We start from the raw sequence: 24,752 nt of genomic DNA on the forward strand, positions 1-24,752 counted from the left end.
GAATTTAAAAATTTATGACGTGAAATGTTTAAATTTCAAATCAAAAGATTTTTATTATTCTATGTATGACAAAGAATACATTTGAAATATTATAACTCCTTATCCTATAGGATTTCGATGTCTACCATCTCTTCAGAGAAGAAAACATTAGCAAATAATTATAATGGTTTACACCTTATTTGCTAAAGTCAGTGAGACATGGAAAATCACAATTAAAAGTTGTTTACGTATTTAAATGTCATAGAGTAAGGGAAGTTAATGAAAAGGATAAAAAAATTCACATCCAAATTGCATGGTAAAATGATTTTACTATAAGTGAAAGGGAAATAAGAAGGTGGAAATCTTTTTAGGTCATGGTATGTCAAAGCTAAATGCTTCTCACAAGAAGAGGAGAAAAACTGCATGGTAAACTCCGAAGTGATTGTCTTAAATGATCCAAACTGTATTTTGAGTAATTCACATCACAAGGTAATGGTCCGAAGTATGCATTTTCCTGTCCTGGAGCAATTTTCTTTGTTTATATAGGTTTGGTGGATGTGTTTATTAATAAATATATAAATTGATATATTTAATATTTTTATAATTATAGAACATGAGCTTCTAATTCTAAAATAACTTCACCCGGATGTTTGGAGGTGTATGTTGAGCAAAAAAAAAAAAAGCGATCAATTTTTTGTTTTAACTTTCACCCCTATTATGACACCTTAAAATTTATTGTTTTGGGCTCAAATCAAGTTAAGTTAGATCCATGTCCAAGGAACCTATATCTAAAATTTCAAGTGTTTAGAACTAAAATTGTCGGATGAGTTTAGTAGAGTTCTCAAAGGTCAAATCGTTGAACTTTCACCCCTTAACAGCCAATTTTCTGGCCGAAAACCGATCACAATGATTTTTCCAAATCTCAGTACCCTGTATATAATTTCGAGTCTGTAGACTTAAAATTGACAGAGTTATTGCGTAGGGAAATGTGCACAGACACACAGACAGACACTTCACTTATATATATATATATATATATATATATATATATATATATATATATATATATATATATATATATATATATATATATATAGTTAGTTAGTTAGTTAGTTAGTTAGTTAGTTAAATTACACAGAATGGAAAGATCCCAAAACTTTTGAAATTCAGATTTGAAAAAATGATCTGTTTATCTGGAAAATACACTACATTCGTCGTCTAATGAAACTGAAGCTGGAGAAATAAATCCTTGGTTATTTTTTGTTATTTGATGTCTTTATTTGCAAAACATAGGAAATAAGTGTTAATAAGTGGATTGAAAGTACATGATATTTATAGTTTATTAAACTTTTGATACACAAATCATGTCACTTACACATTTGACCACTCATCGTGATTTGCAACAGTTTAGAATATTTTGCCTCTTATTCATCACCATAAACGCATTTTATAAAAGCTACTAGCAGTTCAGCCTGACTTTGCTAGGGCGTTATGTACTGTCCATAACCTTCTGTGCCTATATATATATATATATATATATATATATATATATATATATATATATATATATTTAAAAGTTTGACACATATCCAGGTAACCTACATCTAAAATGTCAAGTATTTAGACACAAAATTGGAGTTTAGTAGAGTCTAAAAGGTCAACTCTTTCAACTTTGACCTTTTGGAAGCCAAATTTTCGCCATAAAACTGAATAAAAATGTTGCTGCATGTCTGAATACCATTTATGTAAAATTTTAAATGTTTAGACCCAAAATTGTCTGAATAGTTTCTTAGAGACCACAAAGGTCAAATCTTTGGAATTTCGACCCCTTGGCAGCCAAATTATCGGCCCAAAGCTGATTAAAAAGCTTGCCCTATGTCTGAATACACTATATGTAAAATTTCAAATGGTTAGTCCAAAAATTGGCTGAGTAATTTAGTAGAGACCATAGAGATCAAAATTTTTTAAACTTTGACCCCAATCTTGACCCCTTAACATTTATTGTTTTGGGCTCAAATCAAATTAAAAGTTTCATCCATGTCCAAGTAACCTACATCTAAAATTTTAAGTGTTTAGACCCAAAATTGGAGGAGGAGTTTGATAGAGTTTTTGAAAGTCAAACCGTTGAACTTTGACCCCTTGACAGAGGTTTGGTAGGGAAATGTACACACACAGACAAACAATTTCACTTTTATATATAGATTTTGTTTTTCTTAAAACAAGCCCTGGTAGATGAAATATATCACCTCAAACTTTGTGAAACATAGAATTTCTTTTACACTTTTGTTGCATGCATAAACCTTAATAGATTGTCTTTTTTTGTTACACTTTTGTTACATGATTGTCTTTTTTGCTACACTTTTGTTACATGATTGTCTTTTTTGGTACACTTTTGTTACATGATTGTCTTTTTTGTTTCACATTTGTTACATGATTGTCTTTTTTGTTACACTTTTGTTACATGATTGTCTTTTTTGTTACACTTTTGTTACATGATTGTCTTTTTTGGTACACTTTTGTTACATGATTGTCTTTTTTGTTACACTTTTGTTACATGATTGTCTTTTTTGTTTCACATTTGTTACATGATTGCCTTTTTTGTTACACTTTTGTTACATGATTGTCTTATTGGTTACACTTTTGTTACATGATTGTTTTTTTTGTTACACTTTTGTTACATGATTGTCTTTTTTGTTACACTTTTGTTACATGATTGTCTTTTTTGTTACACTTTTGTTACATGATTGTCTTTTTTGCTACACTTTTGTTACATGATTGTGTTTTTTGTTACACTTTTGTTACATGATTGTCTTTTCGTTACACTTTTGTTACATGATTGTCTTTTTGTTACACTTTTCTTACATGATTGTCTTTTTTGCTACACTTTTGTTACATGATTGTCTTTTTTGTTACACTTTTGTTACACTTTTGTTACATGATTGTCTTTTTTGGTACACTTTTGTTACATGAATGTCTTTTTTGCTACACTTTTGTTACATGATTGTGTTTTTTGTTACACTTTTGTTACACTTTTGTTACATGATTGTCTTTTTTGCTACACTTTTGTTACATGATTGTCTTTTTTGCTACACTTTTGTTACATAATTGTCTTTTTTTGTTACACTTTTGTTACATGATTGTCTTTTCGTTTCACTTTTGTTACATGATTGTCTTTTTGTTACACTTTTGTTACATGATTGTCTTTTTTGGTACACTTTTGTTACATGATTGTCTTTTTTGGTACACTTTTGTTACATGATTGTCTTTTTTGTTACACTTTTGTTACATGACTGTCTTTTTTGTTACACTTTTTTACATGATTGTCTTTGTTGTTACACTTGTTACATGATTGTCTTTTTTGGTACACTTTTGTTACATCATTGCTTTTTTGCTACACTTTTGTTACATGATTGTCTTTTTTGTTACACTTTTGTTACATGATTGTCTTTTTGTTACACTTTTGTTACATGATTGTCTTTTTTGGTACACTTTTGTTACATGATTGTCTTTTTTGGTACACTTTTGTTACAGTATTGTCTTTTTTGTTACACTTTTGTTACATGATTGTTTTTTTTGTTACACTTTTGTTACATGACTGTCTTTTTTGTTACACTTTTTTTACATGATTGTCTTTTTTGTTACACTTGTTACATGATTGTCTTTTTTGGTACACTTTTGTTACATGATTGTCTTTTTTATTACACTTTTGTTACATGATTGTCTTTTTTGCTACACTTTTGTTACATGATTGTCTTTTTTGCTACACTTTTGTTACATGATTGTCTTTTTTGCTACACTTTTGTTACATGATTGTCTTTTTTGTTACACTTTTGTTACATGATTGTCTTTTTTGTTACACTTTTGTTACATGATTGTCTTTTTTGTTACACTTTTGTTACATGATTGTCTTTTTTATTACACTTTTGTTACATGATTGTCTTTTTTGCTACACTTTTGTTACATGATTGTCTTTTTTGTTACACTTTTGTTACATGATTGTCTTTTTTGTTACACTTTTGTTACATGATTGTCTTTTTTATTACACTTTTGTTACATGATTGTCTTTTTTGCTACACTTTTGTTACATGATTGTCTTTTTTGTTACACTTTTGTTACATGATTGTCTTTTTTGTTACACTTTTGTTACATGATTGTCTTTTTTGCTACACTTTTGTTACATGATTGTCTTTTTTTACTACACTTTTGTTACATGATTGTCTTTTTTGTTAGAATATGTGGAATTAATCTTCTTTGATATATAACATCCTTTTGTGAAGTGTTTTCTAGTTTTGTTTCATCTCAAACCATACATAATGAAATGTGTATCCTTTCATATATTTTTTCTGCCAACGAACATCTCTTATTTCGACCAATACATTCCTTCTAAGCATATTTGGACCAAGGTGTAAAAAGTCATTCATATGTGATGTTTACTTCTTGCTTTTATTAGCATGATGAGAAAGAGGGTGAAAAGCTCGTTCTGTAACAAAACGTATGGGCGCGTGTGAAAAAAATCAGTAGCAGCCGTAGGATAGCTGACTAGCAAAAATATTAAGCAGCAGCGGCAGCCATTAACGCACATATGCAAATTGGAAAGTGTGCACACGCTGATATCACGGGGAAAAAGGAGAGAAAAAATAGCTCAGCACATGGTCGATTAAAGGAAGTGATTAGAGGTGTTTTCACTCTTGGACGGCAAGAGAGAAAATGCTCCATGTGGTCAGAAAAGTCAAGAGAAGAGGTGTGTGACGCATATTGAAGTGAGTGGACACATACGCAAGAAAAAAAAAGGCAGAAAAAAAGAAAAGGACAGCAAGCGGTCAAGCAAAGGAAGCGACTGGAGGTGTTTTGATTCCTGTGGACCAATAGAACAAATGCGTTGCAGGATGAAGGGTGTTGCTGGAAATTACTGGAATAAATACTTTTTACATTGATCTAAAAAAACAAAAATGCTGAGTCGTATTTTTTATATTCTTCCTTGTTTGTTTGTTCCTGCGACAGTACCAGAGAACGTGTAGGTCCAAGTGGTTGTAATGTAACGATACAGTTAAAGTGTAATGGCCACGTTACATTTTTTATTAGTGGAGTGAGTTCAATAAAAAATTCAGATTACTGTTGTCATATTTTGGCTGGTGAATTTGTGTCCCATTTGAAGGTTCTTGAAAAATTGCAGAAACGTATCTGTAATTTGATTGGCCGAACACTTTCATCTTCACTGCAACCTCTTTCTCACAAACGTGATTTTGCTAATCTCAGTCTTTTCTACAAATACCATTATGGCATGAATTCCTCAGTTCTTGCTTCCTTTGTTTCAGCTCGTTTAACTCGTTGATCGTTCATCAATTTTCTGTTCTAATACCTCATTATAATACGTCTTCTTAATCCAGTAGCTTCTTTCCAAGAACTTCAAGGTTATGGAACTCTCTTCCCGCTCACTGTTTTTCTTCTACCTACAGCCTTAGTCATTTCAAGACTAAGGTCAATTGACATCTTCTGTCTTTGCAATAATCAGTTTTCGTTCTTGTTAGCTCCTTATATTACGTGGTTTCATGCCTGTCTCGGGCAATTTCCATAAAAAAAAAAACTATTACACATGATAACTTATTACTGACTATTGCACATGAGACATGTGCTATCCTGGTACAAAGTCACTGAAGATTTTAAAATTTAAATAGATTCTTTATTTTTGATATCTTTCTGTAATTTTAGCACAATCTGACTAAGACATTAGGGAAGCTTTACAAAGAATGTGAAATTCAAACAATCTTTATTTATGAAAAATAATCTCTTTTAAATGTTGCCCATTTTCAGCTTCGCATATTTGTGCTCTTTCCAAAACATTATTCATGACAGATTGCAGAATGTTACGATTTGTGATTTAACTCGCTTATTTCGTTCCTAATGTTTTCCTTCAATTTTTGCAGAGACATTTTGGACACCCTAAACCCTACAAGAATTGAAGGAAAACATCAAGAACGAAATAACGGAGTTAAATCGCAAATCGTAACATTCTGCAATCTGCTATAGATAATGTTTTGGAAAGAGCACAAATATGCGAAAATGGGCAACATTTAAAATAGATTATTTTTCATAAATAAAGATTGTTTAAATTTTGCATTTTCTTAAAAAGAATTTTCCAATATCTTTGTCAGATTGTGTGAAAATTACAGAAAGATATCATAAAAAAATAAAGACTCTATTTAGGTTCAAAACATTTCAATGACTTTTTGGACACTGTATAAGTTCCCCCTTTCTAGCTGTCAAAATAATACTGGCTTCAGAGTGGACAGAGTGGACAAACTATGCTTTATAGAGACTCTACTACACCTTCACAGAACTGTCAAACACATGCCACTTGAGCTTCCGGGTGTTTTATTGAACTTGAGATTTCTTTGGTGAACACAAACGCACTTCACTTTTTATTTCTTTACTTTGTAAAAACGCAGATTTAATGTTAATAATTTGCATTTCCAAATGTTCACTTCACACAAACGCTATCATAAGTCCCCAGACACTTTTCGAGATAATGTTATTCATCATCATGTACCTCACTCGCTTCACTAATTAATAAATGTGGTATATATTTCGAAATTTACCTGCTAGATAATGGGTCCGGGCAGTGCCAGGTTTTCGAGAAATATAAAGAACAGCTTTTGAGGTAGTTGGGTCCCATTTGTTGACTGAATGACGCAAGGCAAGTAAAACAATGGAAATTCCGATTTATAGAACGACAATAAAAATGGATGGTTTTGGTTGGTTGGTTGTTTTTGTTTTATGGCATATCAACCCTTTTTCGGGTTATTTAATGCTGACTCCAAAGATTTTGAAGAAAAAAATTTTAATAGAATATATTTGTTGTTTTCAAGTCGGTTTCTATTTAACCCATAGTTGGAACCCTAACAGGTACTACCATTCTGGGTCAAAGTGGACCTGGGAGCAATGATAATTAAAGGGTGGCTCCACACTCCCCAAAGCCCACAAGCTGGGGCCTCACCACTGGATATACTTTAAGGTCATATCCAGGACCCCCATTGAGGGACTTTTACCCTCTGCAGGGGGGCAGTCGGTGTATTCTAATGCCCCACGGACAGGGCCGGATGGTTTTGGATCAACACCTTTATCTTCCATTTTCTCATATACTTTTTCTTTCCTCATTTAGATTCTTCATGGATACTACAGCATTTCCTTACGTTAAATTACTATATTTGTCTTCATCATTACTTTACCATTACCAAAGTATTGCTTCCTAATGCAAAATTACTATTACCGCTATTATACCATTACTTAACCATACAGTTACTATTACCATAATTGTATTTCCTCATGTAAAGGTTCTAGATATGACCTTAAACTATATCTGATGGTAAGGCCCCAGCTTGTGGGTTTTGGGGAGTGTGGAGCCACCCTTTAATTGCTATTGCTCCTAGGTCCACTCTGACCCGGAGTGGTAGTATCTGTTAGGGTCCCAACTATTGGTTAAATAGAAACCGACTTGAAAAAAAAAAAACAAATATATTCTATTAAAAAAATTTTTCTTCAAAATCACTGGATTTTGCATTAAATAACCTGAAAAGGGTTGATATGCCGTAAAATAAAACCAACCAACCAACCTTATGTAAAATTACTATATTTAACTTTATATCATTACTTTACCATTGCCAGAGTTGTATTATTTCCTTAAATAAATGTACTATATTTACCCATACCATATTTCTATTACCTTGTGTGAAATTACTACATATTTACCTTTATTATACCATTTGTTTTACCATACCATTGCCATTACCAATACCAATGCATTGTAATTAACTTTATTAGAATTACCTCCTACTTTGTATATCCTAACTTAATTCTGCTCTAGTTTATATTATTTCTTTTTTTCTGTTATTTCCCATTGGCTCTTCTACCCTGTCAGCTATTGTTGTTTCAGTCCAAACTCCTGTTTTATTTAAGCAATATCTTCGTTAGTCATATTTCTTCAGATGAACCTGCTGCAAGATTTCATCATTATAATTTATTTCCTCGACATAGTTTTCTGTCCGAACGATTGGATATATTCCAAGTGTTTCTTTTGTATATTTTAGTCTTTCTCATTGACAATAGTTATTAGACTTTCTTGCACATTAGCTGATACGATTTGCATTATATTTCTTTTCTTGAAACTTTTGTGATTCAGCATTATTGTGACAAAATCGTGTACCAGATACGCGGACAATTCTTATACGATGGTAGGTATGTTAACTAGTAATCACTGGGATTTTTAATCAAAAAAATTTTAGCACATAAACAGGATGTTAGAGTCAGTAGGGTTCAAGCAGATAACGTTTGACGTCATCGTTTTCTATAGGAAGAATAGCTGGAGTAAATATAGCCCGACCAGATAAGTAAAAGCAGGTAAAGCTGAAAGTCGACCTTTAGAAGCCAGATAGAGTATGGACCTAACTAAAATGATTTAAGGATCAAACCAAAAAAGGGTCTTTCTACACTATCCAACCTTTTTCTTCTTGATACAAGCAATTGTGTCGGCAATACAACTATCATAAATAAAAATCGATCTATTTGGAAGAATCCAAATTGATTGCCTTTGCTCTTGTTGTTTGAATTTAAATTTGATTCAAGAGCAAAACGTCCTCAATCTAGGAGTACCAGTCTAAGTAAACATTTAAAAATATCAGACATGGCTTTATTTTATACAGAATTGTGATATGCATTGTCAGACTCACAATAAAGTTAGAATGAATTTTCACTTTGAAGTTAACGTGTCAAAGAAAGTGACGTAAGAAAACAGGAAATCAAGATAGGATATGTGTAAAGCTAGAAATTTCCTTTCGGCTTTTAGTGCCCTATACGAAATGGATTAGATTGAATTTAAGTATTGTGTTAAGTACAATTTAAAGAAAAAATACATTGAAAAAATATTCAAACCAAAACGAACTGTTATCATGATGAGAAACAATTGTTACAACCACTTCTATTAAAGAAAGAGAGGGTCAAACAAGTCTACAGTTATTCGTATTCGAAAACAGAGAGAGAGAGAGAGAGAGAGAAAGAGAGAAAGAGAGAAAATTGATATGCAACTTTGTGTAGTCTGTTACTTCACCACTATTACTACTAACATGTCAACAACACAGCTGTTATGCATGTGGCCATATTTGTGACAAAGACTTGTAATCATAATGCTGCATAATTATTCACAGTGATAATAAAATGATTGGAACATTTATGCTGACGACACTACCATCTATGGTAGCACTTCAAAGGCCGTAAACGACCAAGTTCTCTCTGACTCTCTCTCCTCTGATCTTGAGCATGTGGTATAATGGGGAAAGAGGTGGCTGGTTACTTTTAATGCATCTAAAACCAAGCTTCTATCTCTATATATCATTATTATCTACGCTCTGATTCCCCATCTGGCATCAGTTGAAGTGAATGGCTTTCATCTTGGGGAGGCTTCATGTTTTGACAAGCTTCTGGGCTTGACCTTTACACTCGATCTGAAATGGAACACATATATCAAATCCATTGCCAAGGTCACTGGAAAAATGGTGGGATCCTTCTACCGCTCCATTAGGTATCGCACTCCTGATGCAATTCTCTACCTATATAAAAGCCAGGTACAGCCAACGATTGAGTACTGTTCCCACATTTGGGCAGAAGCTGCTAGAATCCACTTATCCTGTCTTGACGAAGTTCAAAATAGACTTTGTAGCTACGTGGGGATGCCCTTTCTCTTTCCTGCAACCTCTTTCCCACAGAAGAGACGTTGTGAGCCTGTCTCTGCTTTATCATTATTTTCATGGCAAGTGCTCGTCTGAGCTCCAATCTATGGCCCCCCCCTCGCCAAACTTTCATTAAAACACTCGTCTAGCCAAAACCACTATCAACAATTTCCCACACTCTTTATCTAGTGTGCCTAAACCTAAATGTAGATTCCATGAACAAAGCTTCTTTCTTATAACTGCACGCCCATGGAATTCTCTTCCGTTTGCCTGCTTTCCAGGTGACTACAATTAGATTGTCTTCAAGTCCAATGTAAACAAATTTTTGATGAACCGTCCCCCTAAGTAATTCAATTTACAAAATTCCCACTACTTATGTTTACTATGCTATAATCACAATGACTAATGTATATCCATTAACCCTTATCCTCGAGTGGCCTCCGGGCCTTGATAAGTAGTGATTCCTGTGTAAAAAAAAACAAAAGATACTTTTACAAACTGACCTGGCTGTATGAAATAGCTACCATAGCCTTTTCTTCTTCCTAGGCAAATGAGACATGATTATTTTCATCAATAAATGGACTACATATCATCATTTTTGGACTTCACATGTTAGTAGATACATAGATGTGCAGATTTGATATATTTATCGATATGGTCCAGAAACAAGATGCAACAACAAAACGATGGCTGAATGGGAAAAAACATTCTGGCATAATTTTTCTTTTGCTTTGCATTAGTCCCAATTGCAATAATGGATTTTTGTCTCCACTTAGCATGATCACAGGATTGGTCTCGGTGAAAGCCGGTTTCATGGAGATCCTTGTGTACTGTATGTGCCCATCTTAACATTAACCTTATCTCTATTACTTCCCGGTGACTTCAAATTTAAAAGCATGTTTGCAAGGGCGCTCAGCACATGTCTGAACCAGTTGCAATTCCATCATCTTGCTCTCGATCAGAGTGATGCCATAATGCATTTGAATGTTGTCATTACAGATGTGTAGTTCTCGAGATCCAGCAGAGCATTTTAGTTTCCATGATGGAAAATCTACACTTCGCCTCTCTTTTTTTTTTTTTTTTTTACACGGTGGTCACTACTTATCAAGGCCCGGAAGCCACTCAGGGATAAGGGTTATTGCAAGTACAGTACGTTAGTGTGGAGATTTGATGAAGTGTTTACTTAAGGGGGCGGTTCATTAGGAATTTGTTAATGTTGGACTTGAACACATCCAAGTTGTAGTCAGATGGGAAGCAGGCATACGGAACAGAGTTCCACAGGCGTGCAGTTCTAAGAAAGAAGCTTTGTTCATGGAATCCACGTTTTGATTTAGGCACAGATAAAGAGTGGGGGAAATTTTTCACAGTGGATTCAGCTAGACGTGTGTTTTTCGTGAAAGATTGGCGAGGGGGGACCAGAGATTGGAGTTCAGACGAGCACCTGCCATGGAAATAACGATAAAACAAGGATAGGCTCGCAACGTCTCTTCTGTGGGAGAGAGGTTGCAGGGTAGAGAAAAGGGCATCCCCCACTAAGCCACAAAGTCTATTTTGTACTTTGTCAAGGCAGGATAGGCTGTTTTTAGCAGCTCCTGCCCAGATATGGCAGCAGTATTCCATCCTTGGACGTACTTGGCTTTTATATAGATAGAGAATTGCATCAGTAGTGAGATATCTTCTGGTGGAGTGGTAGAAGGATCCCACCATCTTTCCAGCAACCTTGGCAACAGACTTGATGTACGTGTTCCATTTCATTTCTTGCATCATATGATGGATTATATTATCTGCTATGGCAAAATGCGATACTGAACAGCACATGTAACATCTATAAAGTACTTGAAGTGATTATGCATGACATTGCTTCTTATGGCTATGTGTCATACTCAGACATTCCATATTTCATATCGCATAGCATAACAAGACTTGATATTTGAATGAAAAAGTGTGAGTTACACCTAGTGATCAAAGGGGGGCCCTAAAAAAAATCACACTTTTGGTCAGAAATAATTTGTCCTCTTCCTGGTGACACTTCAAGTAAATAAGACATCTATCGAGCATCATATCTAATGGAAAGTGAAGGAGCATTCTATCAGTCTGTCAACCTGCCTGTCTTTCTTTCTTTTCTGTATGGACACAAGTAACATATTCCTCTGGTTTTCTCTCTTTCTTATGATGCTTGATTTGAGTAGAGTATAAAACGGATTTAATTTCAGCAGCTTTTTAACTGTAGCTTCCCTTATTTTGTCCTTTAGTCTTCACATTTTATGAACGATATTTCTGACAAAGGGAAAAGAATTGCTGTTTTCTGGGTCGAAATCTATCCATCTATCACTAATCATTATCTAGTTTTTAACCTTGGTGTGTTTGTAAGCTCCTTACAAATGGCTTCATGTCTTGTCTGGAGCGATTTCCATTAAAAATAAAGGAAAAAAAGTGCTTCTTAAAAACTAATTCGTACTTCTAAACCAAATTTAAGATCCGTAGTTGCTAAGTCGAGGAAGTTATTGCTGTCTATACATAGGAACACGTAAATATACACAAATATATTTTATTTTTGCAGCAGTCAAGGAAGTGTTAGTTCTTAAATCATATCTAAAAAAAAAACTAATAATAAAAAATAAAATTATTACAATATTTTAGATCTCATTAATATTTAGATGTTTATTAAACACTCTCTGAAATCAGAAAACCAATATTGCCACAAATGTACTCAATACATTTTCATCTGAACAATACAAAATTTGTAGAGTTCTATAATGGATTCCGACATAATAAATTCAATATTGCCTTTTGGCTTGTAATGTCTAAATTTATCTCTAATCTGACCCTTTCAAAAAGAAAGTTTGGCCACCTCTCTTAGAGATGATTAGATTATTATAGTTTTGCATAATTTAGACATTAAATTTTTCTCCAATCAAATACAGGACTGTGCAAAATTGGTAATAAGCCAGCACTAGATTGTTCTAAACTAATTATCTTTGTATCTTTATATATATATATATATATATATATATATATATATATATATATATATATATATATATATATGTATATATATATATATATATATATATATATATATATATATATATATATATAATTTCATGTATTCACATAAAATGTCATAAGGAGATATAATATTTATATATCAATTTTAATTATTTACTTTCACAGTGCTCAATATGTGAGTAGAGCTAGGTCGTAAGTTATGAAAATATAAATGGTAATTAAGTTACACAGTCTTCTGTGTTTACTCCCGGTGGGGAATCGAAAATACATATTATATATATATATATATATATATATATATATATATATATTGGCCGAGTCAAAAGTTTTTATAATATTCTTTAATTCATGAGGTACAATACAGCAGCTCCATATACCACGATCATGGAGGTAAAAACATCTAGTGACTTACAAAAAAAAGAAAAATAAATAAATAATATCGAATCCCGAACAATGGCTGGTAAAAGTTTGTAAAATAAAACCTACTGATGATGATGATGCATGCAAGCAAGCATTACGACGTACACTCACATGAAGTTAAGATTACAGAGTTACTAAATTTGAACTAAAAAGAAATGACTGAAAATCATTAATCAAAAATTTGAAAAGATCTGTAAAATTAGTATGGCTGCCTCTTTCGTTTGTCTGTACATCGCTCTCTTTCCACATCCATGAAAATATATAATTGAAAAATGGAAGAAACAGCAACACAGAAAATGTCACAAAGTGTCTTCTCACTCAAGTATTTGCTGTACATTATAGTTTCTTGTTTGTGTTGAGGTTTACCTTCTTAGCATAGGGGAAAGATGGGGCAAAAATCATCCTTTCCTGCCTAGAGAGAGTACAAAAACCAACTTTGAAATCTAGTGTGCAGTCTCCTGTTTATCCTCCACATCACCTCTTTCTCACAGAAGAGACATTGTTACTGGTTTGCTACTTTGTCCTTCTTTTCTTGATGAAACTTCAATCTATAATCTCCCTCATAAAACATTCACAACAAGAACTCACCTAATTACAACAACTGTAAATAATTTCCCTTTCTCTCTCTCTCTAATTAAAACTTAATGAAACTTCCATGAATAAAGTTTCTTTCCTAGAACTGCCCGTCTGTGGATCACAATATCACTGGTCTTCTTCCCAACTGACTGTAATATGGTTGTTTTCAAGTCAAATGAAAACAACTTCTGTTGAACCACCCATTTAAATAACCAAATTGTGTCCAATTTGCACGGCATTTATATTTGCCTTCTACCGTCCCCACAATGATGGAGTAGCTGTGTTTGAGAGTATCGTTAAGAAAATTAATCATACTCTATCTACTCATCCCTCATCCATGGGAAGTACTCGTCTGAGCTTCATTCAGTTGTCCCCTCCACCAAACTTTTACAAAAATCACTCATCAAACTAGGACCATTACCAACAAATTTCCCTACTCTCTATCAGTGCCTAAATCTAAACTAAATTCCATGAACAAGACTTCGTTTTACTTTTTTCCACTGACCTGCTTTCCAGGTAACTACAACATGGTCGCCTTCAAGTTCAATGTGAACAAGTTGTTGCTATCTCATCCTCTTAAATAGTCAAAATTTGTCCAATGTCCATCACTCATTAACTCTCATCCTTGAGTGGCTTCCGAGCCTTGATAGGTGGTGACTCTTCTACAAAAAAAAAACTCTTATCCTTGAGTTGCATTTGAGCCTTGATTAGTTGTGACACCTTATTTAAAATATACAAAAAGAATAAGCCAGTGTACAAGACATAGTACATTCTGGCCCCTTAAAATTGCATAAGCTGCCTTGTTGCCATTTCCTTTTAACTTCGTTCTACTGACCTGCTTCCCAGGTAACTACAACATGGTCGTCTTCAAGTTCAATGTGAACAACTTCTTGCTATCCCATCCTCTTAAATAGTCGAAATCTGTCCAATTTACATCACTCATAAACCCTCATCCACGAGTGGCTTCCGAGCCTTAATAAGTGGTGACTCTTCTATAAAAAAAACTCTTATCCTTGAGTTGCATTTGGGCCTTGATAAGTTGTAACACCTTATTTAAAAAAGACAGAAAGAATAAGCCAGCGTACAAAAACTAGTACATTCTGGATCCTTAAAATTTCCCAAGCTGCTTTGTTGGCATTTTCCAGTGAGAGCACCTCAGGCAGTTAGTTAAAAATTATCTTTTTCCTAAAGTAAGAAGGTAAAGGCAGATCTAAACTGACCGAAATAAATATCACAGCTTGGCAGAAAAAAGACCACCATCATCTCAATGAACCTGTGTCTGTTGGACTGATTGTCAATAACTAATATACGGCATAATCACGTTTGACACACCAGTTCCCGTCAGATCACCGAAGTTAAGCGGCGATGAGCCTGGCTAATATCAGATGGGTGACCATTTGAGATTTTCAGGTGCTGTATGTAGTCTCCGTTTCCAGTCATACTGGACTTCTCCTTGCCACTGGACTTTTATTTTCCGATGTTTCCTCCATTAAAAAGGGCACACTATTCTTCAGTTCTACATCTTAATTATCGACATATGCTTGGAGCCGTCATGAGTCGTTGACTGTCTCTCTCGACCTCCAGGTTGAATTAACTAACTTCCTGTGTGTAAATCCAAAATTCATTACGTCATCACTCACGTGACCAAAGACTCTAAACTCATTGTCTATTCTTTTTTCCAAAAATCTATTTGTTATTATATTCTTTGTTTGTTAAATTTCTAAACTTCCTAATAATTCTTAATGAAAACATATCAGAATGACATACATTCATCACGTTACATTCTTAAAAACTATTTAATGTAAATATTTTTATTCTTCTAAAGCATAACTTTTCACACCAATAACATTTCTCTATCTAAACAACAACAATGGTCTCAATCAACTATCAGCAAGACTAACCGGTATTTTCCGGGAAGCTAATAACATATCATCTCAGCATCTTGGCATCTCAAATCTTTGTTCACAAAACTCGTTTACACTGAAAAATCAATAGTTGTTAACTTGAAGCTTAGAATCCAATCACATCCAAATCAGGTTTCCCTACACCCATACGCAATGCGTGTTGCTATAAACATTCTTTCCGGGCTTAGTAACCAAGTTTTTTTTTGGGGGGGGGGGGTCAGTTTCTTCTTTGCTACAGAAATATCTGGTGTAACAGGACGCCAAAGGTTAACGTTTACCAATTTAAAAATGAATTGTTCCAAAATAGAATACAAGTCATAGTAAGAATTCTAGCATTGTCCTTAACTGAAAATGACATTTGTTTTATTCATTTAAAGAATATTTTGCTTAAAAAGTGAGGGAATATTAAACAGGTAGGAATTAGCTTATCAAGGATTTCGAGCTGCTCATATATATAACAAAAAAAAAAATCAGATTTCCAGCGTGCATATTTTGTATGAATCCCACACGTTATTTTCCCTTTTCACATCTAATGTGCGATATCATTTATTTGATATCATTCTTTTTCTACTCCTGTTTTATTATGTTTGCATTTTTATTACGAATATGATAAAAAAAGAACGAGTCATACGCAAACTCCTTGGAGGTATGTTTGGTAGACATCTTTTTTTTATTGCTTGCTTATTGCCAGCTCTTTTTAATCTTTTCATTGTAAGACAATTCCAAGGAAACACAAGGATGCCGGAAGAAGGTGATATGATTATGTCTATCACATATACAGTCTTAGAATTTTTGAGATGAGGATCGATAAATGTGTATTATTTTGATTTTTTTCATGTGAAGATATCCAGATGCATATGACTTCCTGAAAAAACTGTTTTCTGTTATGAGATAAAGACCACAATATAAACTATGAAAAAGGCTTAATTTAATTACAAAATAATGTTCCAACGAAAGATAGTTTTTATATAGTTTTAAAGGTTTTCAAGAAACTTCAAAGACTATAATATAACCTTCAATTTCCTTTGGGTGCATCTTATTGAGTTCTGGAATCCTTACAGAATTTCAAATAGAACCTTTTATGTAATCCATAGGAGTAAGCTATTTTCGTTATGTAAACAAAGTAAAAAAAATGGGTAAAAGTTTTAAGTAATTTGTAATTATATTCTTAGAATCACACACACTGAGAATTGAACTGTTAACCATCAGAAGACTGCTTATACTTAACAATTATATCTGTTGGTCCACTTAAGACTTCAACCTGGTCACAAGCTACCCCATGGATTAAATAAAAAGGTTTCATTCGAAATTGCATGTAGATTTCTGAGTTTGACATAAAGACTCCAGTATTCAACAAGATGCACTTGAAGAAGGTCAGAGGTTACATCGGCCAAAACGCTGGGAATATAATCTCCAAAATGAGAACACTAGTTCGAATAATTGAAATAATATAAAATAGTTCAAATGAGACAAATATATACAGATTTTATTTTGATCTATCTATCTATCTATCTATCTTTCTATCTATCTATCTATATTTATATACTAGCATGGGTACCCAACGTTGCCCGGGTGTTTGGAGGTGTATGTTGAGCAAAAAAAAAGGGGAAAAAAGGTCAATTTTTTAAATTTGGACCCCTATTATTCCCCCTTAAAATTTATTGTTTTTGGGCTCAAATCGAGTTATTAAGTTAGATCCATGTCAAAGAAACCTATATCTAAAATTTCAATTGTTTAGACCCCAAATTGTCGGAGGAGTTTAATAGAGTTCTCAAAGGTCATATCGTTGAACTTTGACCCCTTAACAGCCAAATTTCTGTACGAAAACCAATCACATAGATTTTCCCAAATCACAGTACCCTGTATATTAAATTTTGAGTCTGTAGACTAAAAATTAACAGTTATTGCATAGGGAAATGTACACAGACACACAGACAGACAGGCAGACACACAGACACACAAACACTTTCACTTTTATAGATATACTAGCATGGGTGCCCGGCGTTGCCCGGGTGTTCTGAGGTGTGTGCTGAGTCTGCGATAGGTTAAAGTTAATATTTTTTTATTTTTATTTTCTTTCCTTCCGGGAATTTAAACTGTATTTTTTATTTTTTTGTTCTGAGGTGTGTGCTGAGTCTGCGATAGGTTAAAGTTAATATTTTTTTTATTTTTATTTTCTTTGCTTCCGGGAATTTAAACTGTATTCTTTATTTTTATTTTTGTATTTTTTTATTCAAAGCTTCTTTAGACTATATATATATATATATATATATATATATATATATATATATATATATATATATATATATATATATACTAGCAGAAGTATCCGTCGTTAACTGGGTTCAAAAACAGCCTACAGAAAATGGACTGTGATTGATGAAAGTATGATAGGTTATGAAAAGGACGGGGTTGTAAAGAGATATATTTTGATACTCAAAAATTTTACCCTAAGCAAAATATGATGAAAGTAAAGATAATTTTTGCGAAAATATATTTTTTATATCAACTTTGTTTCCATTCGTAGCCAAGAGTGACTAACAAAATGATGTTTCCTTACAAAGAGAAAATGTTATATATAATAATAATATAAATATACAAGAAATAAATGTTACCATAGTCAATAGAAGTTACTTTTATGGTAGAAAAGTTCATTGGTTTGTATTTTTAAGTAGTTTGTAAAAAAACTTCTTTTTTTTAATTTACAAACCGGTTCAAAAAAAAAAAAGTCAAAATGGTAGCGACTTTGAAATGGAGAGCTCTGTTTTCAATTTGAAGGAGGGGCACCTGAGAATTCTGTGTTAACAATTTAAGAGAGTTCCGTCAACGTAAGGAATATTTATAAACATATTTTAATGTTTTCCGTCATTTTGTGCTTGAGGAGTATTTGATTATGGCATGTGTAGTTTATATAAAAATTCATTTAATTAGTTATCACCTAAAATTTCGTTTTAATTTCGGTTCGCTGATATTATTTCAAGTAAAGAGCATTAAAAACTATTTCAAACAAAAAAAAACACATGAACTGAACTTTTATTGACTATGGTAACATTTATTTCTTGTATATTTATTTTTTCGGGTAGTCGTTTGTTGGCTTTTCTGCTAAACACTCTTAATAAATAATATTGACGAAATATCGAAAAACAAAGAAACAAAAACAGTTTTGAAAAATAATGAAGCTTTACTTAATTTAGTAAAATAATCCGAAACAGCAAAATGGGATATTAAAAAAGTAAATACGTAATTACTTTAGTTTTTAAAGCAAAGAATCGATATGAATAAGAAAAAAATGGCGCTCTTTTCAAGCAAAACAGCTTCATTTCAGTTTTACAGTATTGAACGGTGTAGTATTGCGCCGTCGGATTCAGAGTTGTACTACTGTAATGTAAAGAACATGCAGACAAGGTTGTAATCAACTGGATTCCTTCTAGTGCACTGACAAAAAAAGCTTAAACAGATATATAAATAAAAATAAAAAGCTTATGTAAATGTTTTTAAAAAGACACATAATCACATGAGCAGGATTTTTCCTTCTATTGGCACGATAACAAGTAATGTTCTTATTTTTTATTATTTATCTATTTATCTATTTTTGAAAGAGTGCCACGTGCAAGTGGAGAAGGAAAAAAACAGAGTTATGCAAAATTGTGTCGAGAATTGTCTAAAGTTCCGACATTTTTTTTTTTTTTTTTGCTTTCACTTTAATAAGAACGTGAATTTATTGAGGTGAATTTATTCGACACAATATGATTCAATTAAAAAAAATAAATAAAAGCTATAGTGAATTAAGATTAAAGTTAACGTGTTATTGTGGACCCTCACCCCTTTTAAAAAATCTTGTTAAACTTTGTAACATATTTACATTCTATGGAGGTCAGGCGCGGAACAACCAATCATTTTATTATACCATATTTCTTCAAACTGAAACATAATTATCAAAGTATACTTACGCAAATAGATATGAAAAGTCTTTGTTAAACTTTGTGCCATATTTCCATGGAGTACAGGCGCGAATGCAGACCCCACAATTTTATTATACCATCCTTATTTAAGTTGAAACATACTTATCAAAGTATTATTATGTACATCTATATCAAAAGAACTTGTAAACGTTTTTTTTTTCATTTTTTATTTCCATACTTTGGGGGCCAGGCGCGAACGTAGACCCACAAATTTTAATGAACCACTGTTCTGCCAGATCAAACATACCCATTCCTGATCCTCGATACATCTTCTATCATTATATGTAATCAATTTTTTAAAAATAGTCAACCATATAGGAGCCTATTTGTGACAACACACACACACACACACACAGACGTTCAACTTATATATATATATATATATATATATATATATATATATATCCATTGCAATATGGTTTTGTATTGCAGCAATAGCAGGATTTTGTAGACCTGTTAGTTGTATTAAGGAACCATATATTAGTGGATACCTTTTGGAAAGTAATCAATGACCAACATATATATATATATATATATATATATATATATATATATATATATATATATATATATATATATATATATATATATATATATAAACTTGAGTTAACTCAAACCAACATTTTATCATAATTTATTTAACCTGGTCAAGACGAGATTCATCAGATGTGACTCACTGACAGGTAGTTGATTTTTATTGAAGAATGAGAGTGTTTATGTTGGCTTAATGAGGAAGGAGGAGGAGAGAGGTGTTGCCCGCTCCTCTCTGACCCATTTAATGGGGATTATTCCTATTTTGGACTCGAGGTGAAATAAATTATAATGTGAAATGGTTAAAATGTTGATTTGAGATTTTTCTTTTTAACTTTTCTTTATTTATACTCTATATTATATTGAATTCGCTTAATCAAGATTTCCTATAAAAATGACTTCATGACATCATTTATTTGATATAATTTGTTTTCGCTCCTGTTTTATTATTTTTGCATTTTTATTACGAATATGATAAAAAAGAAGGAGACAAAAGCAAACTCCTTGGAGGTATGTTTGGTAGACATCTTTTTTTTATTGCTTGCTTATTGCCAGCTCTTTTTAATCTTTTCATTGTAAGACAATTCCAAGGAAACTCACCGGAAGAAGGCTATAATACACACACATATACATAGATATTTAATTAGTTTGTTTACATGCTTATCAACTCATTCTATATACTAACCATTTCATGTATATGCTCTAGTATAAACACATTACTTTTCATGAATAGAGATTTTTTAGAATCAGTAATGTTACGAAAAAGATTATAATTTCTTCAACATTCATGATATGCAGAGGTGGCTCAGGAGTACCAACTGTTGGCCACTGTAGGTAGGTTGGTTGGTTGTTTTTGTTTTACAGCATATCAACCCTTTACGGGTTATTTAATGCCGAATCCAAAGATTTTGAAGAAAATTTTTTTTAATAGAATATATTTGTTGTTTTCACGTCGGTTTCTATTTAACCCATAGTTGGGACCCTAACAGGTACTACCACCCCGAGTCAGAGTGGACCTGGGAGCAATGGTAATTAAAGGGTGGCTCCACACTCCCCAAAGCCCACAAGCTGGGGCCTCACCACTGGATATAGTTTAACGTCATATCCAGGACCCCCATTGAGGGACTTTTACCCTCTGCAGGGGGGTAGTGGGCACTGTAGGTAGGGTTTCCACTCAACTTGAAACACTCACCATGTTTAACCCCATTGAGGCACTGTTTCCAGTCATCCTGGACTTTTCCTTACCACTAGAGTCAAGCCATGCCAGCTTAATAGAGGTGTCGTTAGTGATTGTGTAACACTTGCTTCACTATGGACTCTCTTGCACATGCCACCCTTACAAGATCTATCTATTGTCACTGAAGAGTGAAAGGAAATCTGTAAAATACTGCAAGTACAGTTGTTTATATATATATATATATATATATATATATATATATATATATATATATAGTAAGTTATAAAATATATATGGCGATTAAGCTACACTGAATATTCCACGTTTCATTCACTCTAGGATTCTTCAGGCTCATGAGCGGATGAAACGCGGAATATTCAGTGTAGCTTAATCTTGGATGAAACGTGGAATATTCAGTGTAGCTTAATCGCCATATATATTTTATAACTTACTAACTAGCTCTACCTGAGTATTGAGCACTTTTGAAGTAAATACTTAAAGTTTACGCATAAATTTATACTTTCGTATATTAATTTTATGTGAGTAAATGAAGTAGTTATATATATATATATATATATATATATATATATATATATATATATATATATATATATATATATATATATATATATATAAGAAATAACTGCACCAAAGACAGTATCGTGGCAAGCTTAACTGGAATATTCTTCAATGATTATTCGAAAAGCATTACTTCATCTCAAAATTCCTTTGTCTATCTTCACATCTAGAGTTGATTCACGAGAACAATCTAAGAATGCAAGCATTTAAACTTTAGGCCAAGCCAGGGTCAAATGTTAACAGGGTTGTTTCACTCTGTCTGGTTGAGGCCTGCAAACAGTCAGGTTGCTGGATGAGGTTAGGCGGTGGGGGCTGAATTATCTTGTCTCTCTAGTCTGACTTTTTTGGCGAAAGTCCAGACTTTGAGCCTCTGTTCATTTTGGGGGAGGAAAAAAAACAACACAAAAAAACATTTCTGGCTGAGAAATGGTCATGCTTCAATACAAACTGACAGCTTACAGATAACATATATAAAATATTTATCATTTTGTATATAAATCTGTATATATATGTATATATATGTGTGTATGTGTTTATATGTATGTCTATATACACATACATAAATATATACATACAGAAATATATATGCATACGGATATCTTCACATATATATATACTTCTATATGTAAATATATGCATTTACATATTTAAGAATTCTGATATATATATGTGTGTGTGTGTGTGTGTGTGTGTGTGTGTGTAAATACATGCATAATATTTTGATATTTATATGTATGCAGATACATGCATAGATAAATATACTATATATATATATATATATATATATATATATATATATATATATATATATATATATATATTCCAGATAGAAAGATATCCAAAAATTAAGAATAATCGAATTTCTGCAAGGGTCGTTGATAGTGCTCAATCAAAGAGAGCAAACTATGTATTTTTTATTACTCTTTATGTAAATACAGTCATATCTTGCTACGATGTGCAGACCGTTTCAATTATATTTGATTTCATCAGGCAAGAAAAATTGAAATACAAAAATTAAAAAGGTCCGGAACCTTTTTAATTTTGTATTTTTAGTTTTCTTGCCTGATGAAATCAAATATGATTGAAACACTCTGCACGTTGTGGCAAGATATGACTGTATTTACTATAGGATAATATATATATATATATATATATATATATATATATATATATATATATATATATATATAAAGTTGAACGTCTGTGTGTGTCTCATCACGAATAGGATCCTATATGGTTGACTATTATAGAAAACTGCTCACATATAATGATAGAAGATGTATCGAGACACAGGAATGTGTACGTTTGATCTGGTATAATGATGATTCATTAAAATTTTGGGGTTTGCGTACGCGCCTGGTCCACAAAGTATGAAAATAAAAAATTTAAAAATCAGAAAAAAAAACGTTTACAAGAGTTTCTGATATAGATGTACATAATAATACTTTGATAAGTATGTTTTAACTTAAATAGGGATGGTATAATAAAACTTTGGGGTCTGCGTTCCCACCTGGCCTCCATAGAATGGAAATAGGCACAAACTTTAATAAAGACTTTTCATATTTATCTGCGTAAGTATACTTTCATAGTTATGTTTCAATTTTAAGAAATATGGCATAATAAAATTATGGGGTGTTCGTTGGCGCCTGACCTCCATAGAATGGAAATATGTCACAAAGTTTAACAAGGTTTTTTTTAATATAGATCCACAGAATATTGTGATAAGTGTTTCAGTGTGAACAGGTATGGTATAATAAATTATGGGGTTTATCTATTTTATTTTTACTTTTATCATATTTTGCTTTGGTTTTGATACCCTAAAATTCGAAGCTATCTCTTTACAACCATTCCTTTTCATAACCTATCATACTTTCATAAATCAGAGTCCATTTTCTGTAGGCTGTTTTTGAACCCAGTCAATGACGGGTACTTTTGCTAGTATATATATATATATATATATATATATATATATATATATATATATATATATATATTGCAATAGCCTGATGAATTCTCACGAGGACGAAATACAGAAAATTCTGTGTAGCTTAATTGCCATATTTTCAAAACTTATTATCAAGCGTTGTCAGAGTAAACACTGTAAATAGATACATAAAATAATAATATATATCAATCTACTTCATATATAAAAGGCATTTTGTCTGTGTATGTTAATGTGAGTTCATTACTTATGGGCTCCCAAAACGGCTGGGCCTATTTTTATGAAATTTCACACAAATGTACTTTATGTGCCTGGGGGTGTCCTTAGATCGGCATTGTACCGGAATACCTCTGATAAGTATCAAAAATCGATGATCTGATTGATGAAGGAACAGCTTGGTTTTGACCAAAGTTGACACTTTTATACAGCCTATTCTGTTAAGTGTATTTAAGAAGTTTTATCACTGTACAAGCAGAAGGGCCAAGCATATAAAATCAACAGTAAGTTCTTTGGTACGACAGGGGCGCGTTTGAAATTAATGTTTCTGTTTAAAGGACAATCGAACCATGATACTTGACTTTTGCATTTTAAACTTTAATTCAAGGCATTATATAAAAATAATTGTTTAAAATCAACGGTAGGTTCTCTACAGTGCAATGTAGATTACAATGTATTGTTGACTAAGTTACTGCAAGGATGCATATGATCTTCCTCTCTGTGCATCATGGTGGGTTCTGGACTAGAGCAGACAATCGATTTCATTGACGAGTGAGCGATTTCACCGATTCTGATGACAATAAAATATTGAAAACATGCGATGATCCCCATTCGATTTCAGCTTTAATAGATTAATCGATACTTATTGAACAATGTTAATAACACCGATACCAATTTAAAGTATTGGGAGATCTTTGCACATGATTTTTATTGTAAAGAACATGACCCACTCTCTCT

At 32.5% G+C, this 24,752-nt stretch overlaps 1 protein-coding gene and 1 pseudogene across 5 annotated transcripts in view; both read left to right on the forward strand.

Moving 5' to 3' along the window:
• Window positions 1-24,752, forward strand: part of LOC145242050 (protocadherin alpha-8-like) — a 286,561-nt gene that overhangs the window by 255,164 nt on the left and 6,645 nt on the right. The gene's annotated exons all lie outside the window — the stretch shown is intronic.
• On the forward strand, window positions 15,008-15,125 carry LOC145243117 (5S ribosomal RNA; annotated as a pseudogene).

The sequence above is a fragment of the Euprymna scolopes genome, chromosome 21 (genome assembly GCF_053919585.1).
Source record: "Euprymna scolopes isolate OS-2025 chromosome 21, ASM5391958v1, whole genome shotgun sequence".
Lineage (NCBI taxonomy): Eukaryota > Metazoa > Mollusca > Cephalopoda > Sepiida > Sepiolidae > Euprymna > Euprymna scolopes.